This window comes from Cavia porcellus, unplaced genomic scaffold (assembly GCF_034190915.1).
Source record: "Cavia porcellus strain 051 isolate PalLab524CR breed Dunkin Hartley unplaced genomic scaffold, mCavPor4.1 scaffold_1, whole genome shotgun sequence".
NCBI lineage: Eukaryota > Metazoa > Chordata > Mammalia > Rodentia > Caviidae > Cavia > Cavia porcellus.
Window position 1 is genome coordinate 193,711,095 of NW_026947484.1, and position 18,286 is coordinate 193,729,380.

Sequence of the window (18,286 nt, forward strand, 5' to 3'; positions counted from 1 at the left end):
TAGGGGCAGCAGGTTGAGCCCAGGGCTCAGCAAGGCCTCAAGGGCTCTGAGCTGTGCTGTGTCCTGGGCCTGGTCAGGCAGGGTAGGCTGCCTGAAGGAGGAGGCTGCTTGGAAAATGACTAGATTGGACTGGTGTTTCCGGCCTGGAATTAGAGAGTATAGAGTTGACCCCCAGGTTTAGATTACAGTACAGTTAAGACTCAATGTGGAACTACAGAGGGGCAGGGCAGGGTTTTGGCTTACAAGGTGGCCAGTCTTTGGTCCAGCTCCAGTCTCCAAATTTGAGTCAAGGTCCCTCTGATTCTCTTGGCTGCTCCAGGCCTACCCAGCTCCAGCTGCTTCATAGAAACCACCTCTCTGAGGTTCCTGAGCTGAGAAAGCCCTGGGGCTGGGCCTAGTTGGCTGGGAGGAGAGGTTAGGGGGTCGCCAGAGCTCCTGCCCCACACCAGGACTAGCCTTGCTTTCAGTGCCAGGAGTGAGAAGTATCCAGCCCAGTGCTCACGCCCCAGAGCAGGTGCTCAGCACCACCCTCCCCTAAGCCTCCTGGTGCCCTGGCAGCCTTCCCACCCCACCCAAACCCTTCTCCTTAGAGCGGGCTCAGAAAGTGGCTGTGCCTCACTAGCCTTGCCAGGGCCACCTGGGATCTCACCCAAGGAAGTCTGCACCCAGAGAGCCCTGAGGAGTCAGGTCTGGTGAGAAGCTACAGGAGGAAGGGGGCTGGCCGTCCTCCAGGCCAAGGTCAGAGGGGGCTCCAGCTGGGAGACCTGGGGCTGGCCGTCCTCCAGGCCAAGGTCAGAGGGGGCTCCAGCTGGGAGACCTGGGGGAGGCAGACGCCTGGTGTCAGGAGAGCCTGTGTCTTTTCAAGCTGAGTGGCCCAGCAGTGTGGTTCTGTTCACAGAAAGAGGCTCCCAAATCGACACCTTAAACTCTGGCTATTGATCTTCCTCTACTCCACAAACCCTCAGTTCTGCCTGCCTGTCTGATCCCTGTGAGATGAGACCCAGCACAGAACCCCACACTCTAGGTCCAGGAGGAGAGGAGAGGACCAAAGGCCGCCAGCTCTCTTGCCAAGACACTGTATTCCTGAGATGTATCAGAACCTCGCACTGCTGTCTTGGCTCCACAGGGCAAAGTTAGGAGGTCTCTGGCCTGTGCTCCTTCCTGCTGGAGAGCCTTGGTCAGTCCTGAACTACCCACCGCCCACCCAGGTCTTGGGCATCAGGAATCTGGCCTCCATTAGCAACATGGGAAAGCAATTATGCAGGGCCTGGGGAGGCGGGGGTAAAGGAGGGGGGCTGCTGGAGCCCTGGAGGCCTGTGGAGGGGAAAACTGGGGTATCTCCCTGCCGCCAAACTCAAGAGGGACCCAGCCCTGGCCTGACTCCTGTGTCTCTCAAAGGCCATCACCTTGGAGGGTCTTGGCTGCTGTCTGCTGCTCCTTTCTTGGGTTCTGTCCCTCCACATCCCTTCCCTATGGTGGTTCTGGGCATAGACATCAGGGTTGGGGGTTTTTTGTTAGTTTGTTTTTGGCTTTTTGAGACAGGGTCTCACCATGTAGTTCCGGTTGGCCTTGAACTCACAGCAATTGTCTTGCTTCAGTCTCCCAATTGCTAGAATTACAGGCATGCACCACTGCACCCAGCCTTGACATCAGTTCTTGCAACTAAAACAGAACCCAGAGAATTAAAACTCTGAAGGGCCTGGGGAGAGGGAGTTGGACCCCAGAGCCAAAGTGCACAGCAGCCCTGTGGTCCAGCCCCACAGACCCTGTTGTATTTGCTTCCCCCAGGGTGCTCCAGGGATGGGGAATCTTCTTGATGTCTTGTTCCCTCAGCCCATGGCCACCTTACCTGTCCTCCCAGCAGGGACATGTCCCCTTCTTACTATTGTCCCTCTCCTTACTTAATTCATTCCCATCTCTAATTGGTCTCTTTCTCTCTGAATATCTTTGTCTGGTCCTTGTCTTTGTATCTTTTCAGGTCTCTATCTCATCGCTGTCTCTGGATTTCTCCATTTCTCATCTCTTCTCCACTCTCTGCTTCCTGCTCTCTGTGGATCCCTCTCTATCTCCAGCCTTGGCTTTGTGTATCTCTCTTCCAGGTCTCTGTCAGTCTTCCATTTTCTGCCCTCCTATTGTTTTCTCTGAGTCTGTTTCTCTGTATCTCTGTTTGTCTCTGTCTGTCTCTCTACAAGTACCTCCATCTCTACCCCCATCTGTGTCTCCACCTCTTTTTCCTGACTCCATCCTTCCTTCTTTTTTGCCTGCTTCTGTGTGTTTCTGCCCTGATCCAGACCCCCTGCCTGTGGCCACAGCTCTTCTCTGGCCTGAGCCACAGGCTGTCCTAGATTCTGCTGCCCTCTCTCGGCCACCTGCCTGCCCTTCTTTCCTGCTACGGGGCTGTTGGCTGGCAGCACAGAAATCCCTGTGCTCCCATCAGTCAGCCAGGAGGGAGGGAGCCAGTAGGCAGGACTTCTTCTTGGGCAACCTCTGGCCCCAAGAACTCCAAAATAAGAGGGCACACCACCTCTATGGCTTGGGATTCTTAAGAAAGTTCATTCTCACTGGAGAGGATGATGCTTGGCCCTGAATCTGAGGTGCGCATCCTTATCTGTGGTCTGTACCTCCTGAGGGTCACATGTCCGCTGCACCACAGTCCAGGGTCACTGGACCCTCAGAGGTGCCACATATCTGTGATCATGGGGTAGAGCCCTGAAGACAGGAAGAAGTGGCACGTAATCTCCCCACTGTTGCCTCTCCTCAGAGGAAAGAGAGAGGAGATCTGAGAGCTGCTCTGAGGGTGCCACTCCAAGGAGAAAGGTTCAGCTGAAGTCAGGGGTCTGTGAGGACGGGGTGGCAGCATCCGTCTAGGGGCTGGCCTGGGACAGGCTTCTGAAGAGATTTTATTTGAAAAGACCAGTGTGCACGTTGCCCACATGTGTGTGTGTGTGGGGGAGGTCTCTGGGGGTCGGTCTGATGGGTCCAGCCTGGAAGGAGACTCACCTGCAGGGAGATGTGTCTAGGAAATAAGATCTCCAACTGGTCCTGTTTTCCTGGAACTTCCCCAGTTTTAGCACTGAATATCTCAGGTCTTGAGAAACCTTTTGTCTCAAGTGAAGAGCAACAACTGGTCACCTTGAAAAGCCCTTGCTGCCCACACAGGTCTAGGTGGGCAGGCTGGTCTGGGGGGTGACTGGGGGGGGTCTAGTCTGGCAGGTGGCTTTGAGGAAACAGGCTATACTAAGCCAGAAGTTTCTTTGGGCAGGGACCAGGTCAAGAAGGAAGTGGACAGAGTCGTTGCAGAAGGGCAGGGACTTAGGGAACGGCCACCAGGGGGCAGGGCAGGTTCTCAGGAGATTCAGAGGCAATGGCCCTGGAGTGGGGAGCCCGGCAGCAGGCAGTGTGTGGTTATGTGCAGACGACATGCACAGCACCACGTGCCCTGTGCTAGCATGTGCAAGGAGTGATGGTGTGCAGCTATGTGCCATGTTTATGTTTCCGCGTGGCCAGTGACCAGGGGCGTGGCTGTGAGACGCTAATAGGTGGCATGGGATAGAGAGTGCCTGGCGTAGCCATGGGAAACCAGGAGCACCTTGGGCAGGAAGGGAATGGAGTAGTCAGAGAGGGTTCCCTGGGAGGCGCTAGAGATTGGAGCGAGCCGAGGAACCAGGCTTTCGTACTTGCACATGGCCCTGTTCTCAGAGGATTCCCCGAGATTCCAGGCACGAGAGCTACGTGCCTGCTCACAGACCGGGTAGCTCCCGTGCCAGCTGTGTGCACTGCACCTGCCTGGTCACCTTTCCCTGCGGCGCCTCCACTGCTTCCTAGCTGGCCCTCTTCCAGCTGGACTCGCCCCTGGCCGCTTGTTATTCCTGTGCTCTCCCACTTCTGTGCTGTGGGTCACACTGTGCTTATGCCTAGGAAGCATCTGACACTCGCCTGTGAAAGGTCGTTGCCTTCCTAGTTCTGTAGGCCTTTGTCTCCTCGCAGGGACTTGAAAGAGCTGGGGCTGAGACTGCCCAAGTCTTGCTCACAGGGAGGAGGGGGTGTTAGGGGATGTGTGGACAAGGAAAAGGGGGGATCTCTAGGATAGGATGACAAAAGTGAAGCCATCTCAGAATCCCCCCAGTTCACCCCATCCAATAAAATGAACAAAAGCCAAAACAGAACCTGCTACACTCACCAAGGTCCTTTCAATACGATTAGCAGAAAGTGACAGAAGATTGTGGTGCCATGGTGAGTGCTAGACCTCATACCCTGTTCCAAAGAGTAACACAGAAAAGGTGAGCTACAAAGCACCAAGGATCTCACTGACACCCTACAACCTGAGAGAAGTGGATTACTGGCAAGTAGAAAGGCTTAGGAAAGTTCTGGAAAAGAAAAAATCTTTGAAAGTACAAAGCCCTGTGTTCGTTCATGAGAACTGAATGGGGCAAAATGAGGTTGGCATCTTCCGGGGTATGGGCGTGAGCTGCCGGTACGTTCCTGCATGGGCGAGTGCGGTGTTCAGGGTAGGAGGGGAAACGGCATGCACCAGCCCCCAGCCAGAGTAAGATGTCTAGCAGGGTCTCAGAGGAGGGCCAGAACTTAGGTGGCCTCAAGGTCAGCAGGCAGCCCTAGCAAGCCACCCTCAGCCTGCCCCAGGGCGGGATAAACTGGGCCACACAAGGTGGGAAGGGGCTGAGGGACATACTCTCCGGGGCACAGAGGTTTGCTGTACATAAGCCATGGCCGAAGAGCAGCAAGAGGAAAGGAAATGGCACAGGCTCCAAGCACACAAACCACAGCCAGACTACAGGGAGGAAGGAGGGCGCGTGGAAGAAGGCAGAGAAGCAAGGGAGCCCGGAAGACTGCAGAAAATAGACCAGAGCAGAAGTGGCAGGAGCCAGAGGTTCCTGGCAGGTTCTTCCTGCTGTAGTAGGCCTTATTAATAGGACGAAATCAATAAGTCAAAGAGCCCAAGGACAAGACAGTGCAGCAACAGAAGGAGACGGACAAGGAGGTTACAGAACCAACAGAAAATAATAGAAGACCAAAGGAACATGAGAGATGTAATAAATGAGCCAGAAAACAAAGTTAAAAATCAGAAGAAATGTGTGGGAAAGGCTGGCCAGGGGACACGTGGTGAGAAAAGGTAGTGATGAAGACAGAAGGTAAGAGGTGACACAGACATAGGCAAAAGGATTAAAGCTCTAAAGCTCAGGCCCCGCAGTGGAGCACAGAGACACTCAGGTGTGACACACAAGCAGGAAAGTCTTGGAAATGAAGGAAGAACTGGAAAAATTTACACAGAGTAACTGACATTAATACGTATTTAGTTACCAACTGAAGATAAAGTAGAATACTTAAGGCACCTAAGCAGAAAAAGCAAGTCACAAAGGAGGAAATTCAGTACGGCCTCAACCTTCTCCAAGATTACATTCGCTAAACATAAATATGTGACGTTCTCAGGGTAAGAAAGTGTCACCCAAAATAATAGCCAAAAGAGTGGGAGGTCTCAGTCACGAAGTGGGGGCTAGAAAACCCATGAACTTTTTAGGAAAACACCACTCAACACAGGGCATGGTGGCACAGCTGCAACCCCAGGCCTAGGAAGGATGACACAAGGCGGTCACTGTGAGCTTGGGCCACCCTGAGCTACCAGGTCCAAGGTCCGCCTACACTGCATGGTGAGACCTGCCTCAGAAACAAACACAAACACCAGTGGCAAAATCCAGTCAGCCAAGAGATTAATGCAAAACAGGAGCTGAGGAAAGATTCAAGGCGGAAAGACTGTGGTGACGCTGATTCCACTAAGGTTAAAATTAAACCATAGGAATTTCAGTTGCAGAACAGAGTGTGAATATTATAAATCCTGATAGAGTAAAAACAAGATTAGCAACATAATCAGGACAGGGGAGGAGGGAAAAGAGGGGGTAGAGTGCTAATCAAATTTTCCTTCATAGTTCAGAGTCAATTAGTATCATATAAACTGAAATATAATGGTAGGAATCCTACTCCAACTTCTTAATTGAAATAATTTTTCTAAGCTTGAGAGAGGTCTAAGCATGGCCTTTTTCTGAGGTGAAGAAATACTTAGCTAATTTCAACCATTTCATTTTCACATTGGCCCTCACCAACCATTAAGTTCTATAAAAGTATATTTTTTACTTTTGGTTACAAAAAAATTTACCCTTATAGGATGCTGCATTAGGACAACCACCATTTTTAGATATTTTCTCCTCTCCTCCCCCTTTTCCCTTCTTGTCTTCCCCTTTTCTTTCTCTACACATAAAGTTACATCACTTTTAGCCTCCTCTTTGTCTTTGTTCCTTTATTTTTTGGTTTTGTTTTCATTTTTGTTTTGTTTTTTGGTGGTGGTGTGGATTGATCCTAGGTTCTTTACACACTACATCCCCAGTCCTATTTAAAAATTTGGGGCTGGGTGTATTAGTGCACACCAGTAACCCCAGCATTCAGGAAGCTGAGGCAGGAAATTCGAGACCACCCTTGGCTACACAGTGAGTTCAAGGTCAGCCTGGACCACAAAGTGACACCCTGTCTCAAAAAAAAAATTTTTTTTTTGTGGAGGGGAAAGTCTTATAAAATTGCTAATTTGCCCAAGCTAGGTTCAGAATTTATGATCCTCCTGTCTCAGCCTCCCAGATTACTAGAATTATGGGCATGCACCACCGCACCTGAGGATTTGTTGTATTTTTCTTTGCATTCCTTTATATGACTTATAGATAACATTTTAATAATAAGCATGTATCTTTTTCAGCTTATTTAAAAATGTTTATCTTTCTATCTAGGTCTAAGGGAAATGGCTTAACTTCTGTGAGCTTCAGATTCCTCATCTTCAATCTGGGATAATTAAATTTATGCCTCAGGGCATTTGAAGATTAAAGTTAGCTGTATCTTAGCCTGAATAATGGTATGCAGTATTGTCCACATTCTGATTCCCTCACTACCTTATATGGCAAGGACTCTGCAGACGTGATTAAGGATCTGGAGATGGGAAGATTACCCAGGACTACATGGGTGGGCCGATGGGACCACAGCGGTTCTGGAGGAGAAAGGGAGATGGCAGAGGCACATCTGAGAAGGGCTGGGTGATGGAAACAGACCATGTTATGCTCGGAGGATGCAGCGGTGTCCCCAGACCAAGGAAGGCACGCATGAGAACCTGAGAAGGCAAGAAAGAGCACTAGGAGCTCTCTAAGCCTGCAGAAGAACCAGACCTGCCGACACCTTTCGCCCAGAGAAATGAATGTCAGACCTCCGAGGGCTTATGAAAGAACCATAGATCTGTATCATTTGAAACCACCATGTTCATAGTAATCTGCTGCAGCATCAACAGGAAACTGATATCTACACCTGCCCATGGGCTCTTCTCACTCAGCTGACCCCACCCATCTCTTTCACCTAATGCAAATCTCCTCCGTATCTTCCACCTTTCCCTGCACCGTGTCAAGGTTGCTCAGAGCTAAATCAGTCCCTCTCTAGCTGTCTCTTTCTGTATCTCTGTCTCTGTCTGTCTGTCTGTCTGTCTCCCTCTCTCTCTTTCCTCTTCTTTTTCTTTTTGAGACAGGGTCTCACTCTATTCCAGGATGGTCTCAAACTCACCATGTAGCCTGGACTGTCCTCAAACCTGCAGTAATCCTCTTGTCTTGGCCTCCTGAGTTCATTCAATTCTCTCTCTCTCTCTCTGTCTCTCTCTCTCTCTCTCTCTCTCTCTCTCTCTCCATCCAGTTCAGCAAAAGTTACATAGACAAATCAAGGTTAGGCTAGTAGGTAACTTACAAATAACAGTTACCTTTTTCTCTGTTTCAGGATCTCTTTTTTCTCTAAGTTTCTCTCCTACAAGTCTTTTACTCATATCCACACATTCTTCCAAACCCTAGAAAACTGACCCATGACATTGGTTCAAAATAGAAAATCTGACACCGTTGTGTGACCCTGGCAGCAGATTTATCTCTGTGCAGGTATGTATCATGGAGAACCATGAGTTTCTTCATGTGTGTTTTTCTGGACATGTGGCAGTGTCCTGTGCCTCTGTGTGAATGTATGTTTTCTGCTCATGCTCTTGCCTGTGGGGAGACTCTGTTGCCTATATGCATCTGCTTGTATGTACGCAGGCCTCCGCCCTGTAGGTTATATGTATGTGTGTGTGTGTCAGCATACACAGGGAAGGATATCTTTTGGTTTCTACCTTCAAGGAGGCCAAGGCAGGAGTTGTGTACCCAGATAACCTACTGGAATATCAGCTGAGTTTTATTCTGAAAGTCACAGGCTTCCCTTTTCTGCCACATGTAGAAAGCAGACTATTTTTTCTCCCTGACTCTTTCAGGTCCAGGCAAAGAGTCAACTGCAGACATCTTCCTGATTCTGGCCTCTGTAAACCTAAGCTTCTTGAGGAAATGGCACTACAGAGAGGGAGAGGGGGTGAGCACCCAGGGGAACCTTTCTCCAAACCAGAAGGGACTCTGCGTTTCCACAGGCCGGGGGACCCCAAACACTTCCTAATGGTGCCTCAGGAATGTGGACAAAGTGGCTCAGAAAGGGAGGATCCTGCACCTAAAGCTCCCAGTCTGTGTGTGTGGAGACAGGGTGTCACCATGCAATTCAGACTGGCCTCAAGCTCACTATGAAGCCCAGTGTGGCCTTGAACTCATGGGGATCTCCCTTCCTCAGCCTCATGAGTGGTGGGATTACAGGCATCTGCCTCCATGCCCAGATAAACTTTCAATCTGGGACACCTCAGTAAAGACTATATGAATCACAGAATACACAGGACCTCTGCCGAGGAGGGGCTCCTGATAGTGACCTTTCCACCAGGTCCAGGGGATGCAATCTGAGTGAGGAATTATGTTTATCTTAGTTTTATGATTTCAACCAATAAAAAATGTAAAATGGCCAGGCATAGCAGTACATGCCTATTATCCCAGTACTCTGGAAGTCTGAAGCAGGAGGGTTGCAAGTTTGAGTCCAGTCTGAGCACTCAGTGACTTAGTGAGGTCTTGTTTCAAAACATTAAAGGCTGAGGCTCAATGTGAAGGGCCTGGGTTTGACTTTCATTGCCACCAAAAAAGAAAGAAAAAGAGAGAAGGAACGGAAAGGGAGAGAGTAATGGTATTAAGTGCATTCACACTGTCAGGCAACAATGCACCTAGGTTTATAAACTAGGAAAACACTGGTTTTCACACCTGAGCACTGCAACACTGGCCTCAGGGTCCCTAGAAACACACACACCAGTGGGAAGACACCTTGAACCCCAAGAGGGAAGGGCAGAAAGGAGGGGCGGAGCCAGGAGTGCTGCCTTTTCGCCTATGGTCGGGAGTGGACTGGGGAGCTGCAGAGGAGATGAACCAACCCGTCTGGGTGCTGAGGGCTGAAGATTTGCCCTAGAGTTCAGGGCCTGGGACCTGGGCAGACCTGGTCTGCTTTGAGCTTGGCCGGGCTGCTCTGGGGCTGCGCAGAGGCGAGTGGGTCCGGGAGAATGTGGAGCCCCTGCCAGCTGAGGGCGCTGCACTCTGGACACCGGAGGCGGCCCTGGGAATGAGTGATGCAGGAGGTCCAAGAGCAGCTTCTAGCTATGTCCAGGCAGGAGAAAAACCTCAGCAGGACAATGAAAGTGGTGTTCCTCAGAGCACATGGTCCTGCATCCTGATGAAGGTGGCAGTCGGGGTGATTAGATTTGGGGCTTCCCCAGGGGGCTGCTGGAACACTACTGGGTGGCTTGGGTATAGATCTTGGGTACCATATCTGGTCTCCTCGCCTCCTTCTCCCTGGCACTATTCCCCTGTGCTATTTCCTGGCCATCATAAATACTACACTCCTCTGCCATGATGCTTCTGCCTTGAAGCCAGCTGCAAATGGACTGCATTCCCTTAAAACATGAGCCAAATTTTAAACTGGTGGGTGTCAAGTATTGGGTCCAGTAAAGGGAAAGCTGACAATGAACACAATGAACATGGGGAGCAGAAGGAAAAGAGCAGGACAGGTCTTGCATAATCCCATTTACTGGGCTATGTTGAGACTATTAAAACCCTCACTATAAAAAAAAAAAACCCTCACTATAGTGGGACAGGCTTTGGGCAATCTGATAATAACTATGGCTCAGTATTCCCTTACTTCCAGGCCCACAGCAGGAAAGGGCAGACAGTTTCAGATGTAATCACTGCAATGTGAAGTACTATCGGGTCCTCTCAGAAGGAGCTAAGACAGTAGCGAAGACTACACTAGCTTCAGACAAACCTTGGACCCTGCTGACCATGGGTGAGATGAAGAATCTTTCTAATGCTGTTTCCTTAAGAAGAAAATAGGATAAGAGTCCCTGCCTCATAGGATTGCTTTAAAAGTTTAATGAGATGATGAGAAATGCACAGCGTCTGCCACGTGGCAACACTCTGTAAATCTTTGTTCTTAATCACAGAAGCAGCAGTAACAACCTGGGACTTGGGGATGAGTCTGGGTCAGTGTTATAGCATCACCAGCACAAATGAACCACAAACACAGAGAAGCTCACTGCAGGGAGGGACAAGGAGGCAAGGGGAGAGGAGAGAGGAAAGGACCAGAGGACAGGAAAAGAGGAGAGGGTGTGCAAAGAGCATAACCCACCAAAGAAGCTAAGGAGGGGCCAGAGAACTGAAGGAGACAACACAGCAGAGCAGGAAGCAGTGTAGGAAATCTGAGTTCTAATCCGCACTTCATCACTTGTTGCTATGGAGTCCGTGGTTGTCTGGAGCCTTGGTTTCCTCATCTGTTTCCAGGCCCTGCCTTGCATCCAGGTGAGGAAGGTATAACTGTAAGAGTCTAGGTGCTTCACAAACAAGAACTGTCCTTTTAGGAGGAAGGAGACATGCCCAGAAAAAGTACCTTTGCAGAAGACAAGAGAAGCTAGAATTTCAGAAAGGGCTCAACAACCCCAGTGCTGTCAAACAGTCAACAAAACGTAAGGCTGAAAGGTCTTCACTGGCTATGACAGGGGGGTGAAAGTGACCTTGTGAGCCAGCGTCTGAGAGCAGAAGGTGGGGGCAGCAGCTGAGGAAAGCCTAGAGGTGGGAAAGAGGGGCTGAGGAATAAGGTGACAGCGTGGCAGGCATGATGGGCAGTGAGTAGGTGGGCAAGGGAGAGAGGGGCACAGTTCTGAGCTGGGGAGATCAGGGCGAGTGGCAGCCTGCCTGCCCCTGAACACTGCTGCCATATACCCTTCCTGCCCTGCCCTGGAAATTCTGGCTCCCGCTTCGGGATGCTTTGTGCTCCACACAAAGCCTCTCTGTCCAGGGCCAGTCCCGGGCCTCCAGGTGCTCCTGGGCTGTAACTGAGGTCAGTCAAGGCTGAGGCCGGACACCTCGTCTTCCAACCCTACTTTCCAGTGTGGCCTGGGACGAAGGGAAATGCCTCACACCTGCAAGGGCTTCAGCTCTATCACTGCCCCTGCTGCCTGGACCTGCACAGCCCAGGGAGATGGGCAGTGGATATGCCAGCAGCAGGCAGTCACATCCTTTCTCTGGATAGTATTCCTTCCCACTAGCATTTGTCCATGAAAGAAACTTTTAAATATTAGAAAACATCTTCGCACTCCGCATTCTTCTCTGTTCTCCTTCCAATTATTCATTTTTCTTCCTTTTAGTCAGTTCTCTTAAAAGAACCACCTGTATTGTATCAACTTACACTGGTTTTCTCTTTTTTCTAACTGAGTATTGAACCCAGGGCCTTTGCACTGAGGTACTCCCCCAGCTCCCCATTATTCTGAAATACGATCTTGCTAAATGTCCCAGGCTGCCCTCAGACTGGCAACCTTTTACCTAAGCCTTCCTGGCCACCGAGATTACAGGCTTACCCATCACACCTGGCTCTCACTTACTCATTCTTGGAACCACTAAAATCTGGCTCCTACTTTGCCATCTCCATTTTCTATTGCTCAGTGGTTAACCAAGATAACCAACAACCTCCTTGCTCTTAGATCCAGGTGCCTTTTTTCTATAAACCACTAGATTAAGCTACTTGGATATTTTGGATTATTTACCCTCCTTTCTTTTTTTTTTCCTGGTTTTTTGAGACAGGGTTGGGCTAGGTAGTTCAGGCTGATCTTGAAGTCACTATGTAGCCTAGGCTGGCCTTGAACTCACAGTAGTCCTCCTGCCTCAGCCTCCCAGAGAGATGTGATTACAGAAGTGCACCACTACACCTGGCTGATCCTCCTTTCTGGAACCTCTGTCCTTTCTTGGCTCCCCTAAAATTATTCCTCCTGTTTTTCCTTCTGCGTCTTTGACAGATCCTTCTCTACCTTTATCTTTTCCCTCCCATTGGCAAATGTTAACAGGGTAGGCTCTTTTGTTTTGTATGGGTGGCATCACCTTCTGGTGGGAACTGCCTCTCACTCCTGCTGTTGTGATGGACGCTACCCTCAAACAGACCCATTGGTCAGCAAAGGACATTTGACCAGTGCCAGGTTGAGAAGCGCAAATCTTTAGGAATTCTGGACCTGGAGCGGAGAAGGACAAGCTGGGAGACAGGAGATGGAATGTGAGGGTGTCAGCAGCTGGCAGACGATGATGTGAACTGGAGGAGCACTGGGGGTTGGTTTGTAGAGGTAAAGGACAGAAAAGAAGGAAGAGGGAAGGAGGATGAAACAAAAGAAGATAAAGGAAGGTGAGATGGAGGGGAAAACAGAAATGAGGGCGAGCGAGTGACAGTCAGGGATTAGACAGGAGTTCGATCAGAGGTAGCAAAGTCCTCCTGACACCCAACTGATCCCAAGTTCCAGTCAATTTTTTTTTGTACCAGGAATTGAACTCAGAACCTTGTGCTTGCCAGGCAGGCGTTTATGTCACTGAGCTACATCGCTGGCTCCAACCGTATTTTTTTTTTTTTTTTTTTTTGAGAGGGATCTCTCTATGAAGTTCAGGCTGGTCTTAAGCTCACTTTGTAGCCCAGGCTGGTCTTGATCTCACAACAATCCTCCCACCTCAGCCTCCCAAGTGCTGAGATTACAGGCATGAGCCACACGCCCGGCTTCCAACCGTGTTCTTGCACCAGGACTCCATGAACTCTATAGTTTTCTGAAAATAAATCTTCCCTTTGCCTAAATTAATCCAAGTTAGGTTTCTCTCACTTGTAATGCCCCAAAAATTAGGAACCAAGACTGAAGTACTCCGAATGATAGACCTTAAGATGGGGAACTGACTAAACTGAAGTGTGCAGATAGCAATGAAGATTTTACTCCCAGCCAGACGAATGGGAAGTCTTTTTTTCCTTCGTTTTTCAGTTTTGGGGATCAAACCCATAGCCTCATACATGCAAGGCAAGCACTGTACCACCAGACCACACCACTAGCCCTGATTATACTTTTTTCAGATTATACTTTTTAATGTGGTAGCAAAGCAATTAGTCAGCTGCCTGTGGTCTCGTGTTTTATGCTGTGTGCCAGCTAAAGCTGAAGTTCCTGAAGAGAGCAATAAAATACCAAGATACCAAAATGAGTTATCCAAAACTGGTGGTCTGTAAGCAGTTACAGGCAAACTGCTAGAAGTTTAAGTTGGAGAAGAAAATGTTTTAGTCCTGACCTCAGATTGCTAGGAATTAGATAATTATGTGCCATGCTGAGTTTCAGAAGCTGTTATTTGCTACTCTCTAATGTGAACACTCTGATTAGGAAACTGAGATCCCCGAAAATCAGGACAGAGAAACACTGGGAGATCCAGAGGTTAGGAAGAAGTCTCTTGTCCCTGGCCTACCAGGCAAATGTAAGGAAGCCTCCCATTGTAAATACAGTGTGTTGCCTGGAATGGCTCAGGCAAAAATATCATTCCCAGGCCGGTCAAAGAAGAGTGGGGCCCAGCTCTATCAGGCTGCCTCTCTGATTACCCATGAAGCCATATGGTACAATCAGAGTAATTAAGAGCCCCCAGATGTAGTGCAAAAAAAGAGAAATCACCCCAAAAGTTTGCCTAAACTGAATTTTTTTTTTTTTTTTTGGTCTTTTTCATTTTTTATCGGTACCAGGGATTGAACCCACGACTGCCTGCTTGCAAGGCAGGCGCTTATGCTGCTGAGCTAAATCCCCAGCCCCAACTGAATCTTTTTGGAGGTTCAGAGAACAGCAGAGATCATGGCTTTAAAAAAAATTCTGCTGTTACGGCAGTCGAAATCTGTAGAATCCATGGATGTCCTTCACCGTGTGTGGGGGGAGAGGTGGTACTAGAGATTGAACACAGGGCCTTTGCACTGAGCTACATCTCTAGCTAATTTTTTTTTTTCAGGGTCTTGCTTTGTATTCCAGGCTGGCCTTGAACTCCCTACGTAGGCCAATGTCTTGAACTCACTGACTGTCTTACTTCAGCCTCCCAAGTGATGGGAGTATAGTCATATACCACCATAACCAGCCTAAACATTTTTTTCTATGTGGAGAATTCCCATCTAAAAACTTACCTTCACAGTATAAAAGTAGAAATTCCCAGAATCCCTTGCAGCACAGTGAATTCCATATGAAAGCAAATAATATAAGTAAGGTGAAAATTGTTAAGGTTCACCAATATCTCTGGTTCTCTTCTTCAGAGCACCAGGAAGATTGTACTTCCTGTGTCCCTTGATGTTAGGTTTTCCTTGATGACTATGAGATTGTTCCAATCAATGCAGTGGAAACAAAAGCCAGTAAAAGCTTTTCCTCACTCTCTGCTGCCACAGCAAACCATGAAACTAATGTCAGGAAAGTACCATTCTAAGATAGTGGAGCCGTTAATATTCCGGATGCTTCAGTGACCACAATAGCAAGACTTCCCTGCCCCGCTTCCACCCAAGGGCAAGAAATGTATCTGTAGGTCATTTTGTGTTTTGGCTTTTTTCTTTTTTTGAGACAAAATCTTCCTGGATAGTACAGGCTGGGCTTGAACTCAGTATGTAGCCCAGGCTGGCCTTGAACTCACAGAGATTCTCCTTCCTTTTGGTCGTGTTTTTTTTTTTTTTTTTTGAGACGGGGTCTCACTATGCAGTTCTGGCTGACCTTGAGCTCACTTTGTAGCCCAGGCTGGTCTCGAACTCACAACAATCCTCCCACCTCAGCCTCCTGAGTGCTGGGATTACAGGGGTGAGCTACCACACCCGGCTGAGATTCTCTTTCCTTAGCTGCCTCTTCCTCAGCCTCAGGAGTGCTGGGATTACAGGCATGCACCACCACACCCAGCAATCTGTGCTGTTGGAAGCCAGTGAAATTTGGGGTTTGTTTGTAATTACTCTGCTACCTAGCTGATCCTGACTGATATTAGTAGGGAGCAGGTTGGACACATGGCTTTGATTTCTGCTGTTGCCAGTAGTAACAAGTGTCCAGCCTTGGGGGTAGAGGCAATAGCAGTGGTTTCCCAGCGGTTGCAGTAATGAGCTCCTACCACAGAAGTGCCATAGAGCTTGTAAAATTGGCAGTCACATGGAACTCTTGGTACTCAGGATTTAGAGCGGCAGTGGCTGCGGTTTCCTCGTCAGGTTGTGTGGTGTGGTTTGGGTGCTGTTGCTAGAAGCTTTGCCTCAGGTCTGCTTCCCCAGCCCTCTTAACAATTCGGAACTGAATTATCTCTTTTAACAAATTCCCTTTTTAACTCTCCACAGTGGATTCTATTATTTGTGAAAAGGAACTCTGGCTGACAAAATTACTATATTTAATAAATCTCAGATTCCATCGATTACAAGAGGCGAGTTATTCTGTGAGCTCCTAAGAAAAAAGAGGCTGCACAACTATTACATACCATCAATTGAAAAGCATGTTCTGATTTCAGAGTGGCGCAACTGGAAAAAAATGCCCCTTAGAATCAATGACATATGCTATTAGCAAATGAAAGTCCCCAAAATGAAATTGATAGGCAGTTGATTATGGTTTTAAGAAAATTATATCCAATTGTATCTATGCACCTTGTTTGTATGCCCAGCACATACACACATGCACATGCACACGCAGAACTGTATCACTGGAGGCGCTCTTCCACACTCAGTCATCATAAGCGGAGAGATCAGTGATTGCTCAATCCCAAGGACAATCCTGAGGACACCATCAGAAAGTGTAGTGCTAATAGCACTCAGTGGCACACAAAGAACTCCCCCGTATGGCCCAATCAAATCACAGGATGAGGAATCTCATCACTGTGGACAAAACCTGAGGAAGCCAGATTGGCTGACAGAGGAACTTCCCAGCCAAAGAAATGAGTCAACAAACAGATGCCAGGTTTTCTAGTCCCATCATTTTCATTATTATTCATGCCCCCCCAAAAAAATAGATGATGCTGTTGATTTGTGAATAATGCACAGTGCTTTCTTTTTATTCTCTGTTACTTTCATCTCTAAGTATTTTGTGGAAGAAAATTGTTTCAAGGTAGTCTGAAGGCAGTTAATTAAGTCTTGATGAATTTGATATGATCCTCACCCAACTTGGTTAACAACCAGAATCATGGAAAGAGTTAAGTTTGTTTAAAAAAAAATACATACATAGCAGGGCATGGTGCCTCACGCCTGTAATCCCAGCATTTGGGAGGCTGAAACAGGAGGATCATTGCGAGTTTGAGATCAGACTGACTACAAAGCAAGCTCAAGACCAGCCTGAATTGCATAGTGAGACCCTGTCTCAAAAAGATGAATATATACATATGTCTACATGTGCGCACACACACAATGACAGAAAAAGGTGGTCTGTAGTGAATGCCTGCCATTTTGCTTATTCACCTGGATTCACTTCCTCTATCAGTAATCATGCTACCGAATTTTATCTTGATACCTTAACCACTGTTGATCAGTTCAAAATTATGCAAAGTTAAGTTCAAAATTAAGCATCTAAGTTGAGGCAATCAGAATACTTTCTGAGGAATTTGCAAACTACATCCAAAAAGCAGCAGCAGCAGAGACTACCAGTACTGGTCTTTTTAGATGCTTAGACAGACTAAGATTTTAGTATTGGAAATTGTTGGAAGTCATGATTTTGAACACATGGACCATCCTGGTGCTGGAATTGGAAACCATCCTGGAGGCGGAAGTGGCAGGGGAAGGAAATGAAGAAACAGGCAGAAAGTAACAGATGAGAGATGGGATAAGATCTCTGATGGCTGTTAAGTCGTTTAGTTCCAGTGGTCACTTCAGTTCAGGCATCTCTGTCTTTGGGTATCAGTATCTGATTGCTAATGGTTTTTGTTGATGTTATTGTTGTTTTTGCTTAGACCAGTTCTCTTTCTCCCTGGGTGAGTCGTCTAGTATTCTGGCTGACCTACCACTCTGTGGCTAGTAACTTATATTATCTTTAGCCAGGGCCTACCTCCTGAAACTCAGATCTGTTTGCCCAAGTGCCTATGGCAGTCTCCACTTGGATGTCCTACTGATGTACCTCAGATTCAACATCTCCAAAAGAAATCCTCCACCTCCCCAAGTACCCTGATGAAACTCACTCTCATGTATTCTCCATCCCAGTAAATGGCAGCACAGCACCTCCAGTCACCAGCAGCATTTCCAGCTTTCCCCTCGCTTACCTCTCCTACTAAGTATCTTAAGTTCTGCCTGCTGTAGCTCCCAAAGGTCCTCAATATCCCCCTGCTCTCTTTGCTCCTGTTTCTCACCATCACTTTAGCCTCTTCTCGTTCTTTGTTCTCAAACGCTTTCATACCTATTTCTACCCAGTAGCCCTAATCATCCGTCTAATTTCTATATATGATCCCAATACTCCTCTGCTCAAAATTCTTCAGTGGCTCCCCACTACTATCAGGGTAAAATCTGGACTCCTGTAGGTAGGTCACAAAATTCATTCATATTACACTCAGAGGTGCATCAGTATGCCTCTTCTGTTTCCTATAACTGATCTGATCTTTCTCACAATAGCCTCACCCTGCTGTGTTGCAGGGGGAAAACTAAAATTAATCCATTTGGTCAACTTCATAGGGTCCAGAATTTGTTTTAGACAGTCTCTAACTCAGTAGTTTTGGATGACTCAGTCTTTCAAATTATTTTATCCTTTTTTCTTTATGATACAGTATGTGGATTTCCAGGGATCTTAAGTGAATTTCACAGCATTGAAAGAAGGAACCCCTTTAGGCACCTGGTCCTTGGGGGTTATCAGCTGACATTTACTAAAATGTGGTTTGTCTGACAGAAAGGAATAAGCAAAACTTCTAAGCCTACCATAGCCATTCTACAGACAAGGAAGCTGAAGGTGAGAGGGTAACAAACTTGCTCAAGTTCACAAAGTAAGTGGCAGACCCAGAGATTCTGATTCCAGTAGGCGCCTGGCTATGAGTCTAGGAGCGCAGATAAAAGCCACGGCTGGGTGTGGAGGCACTCC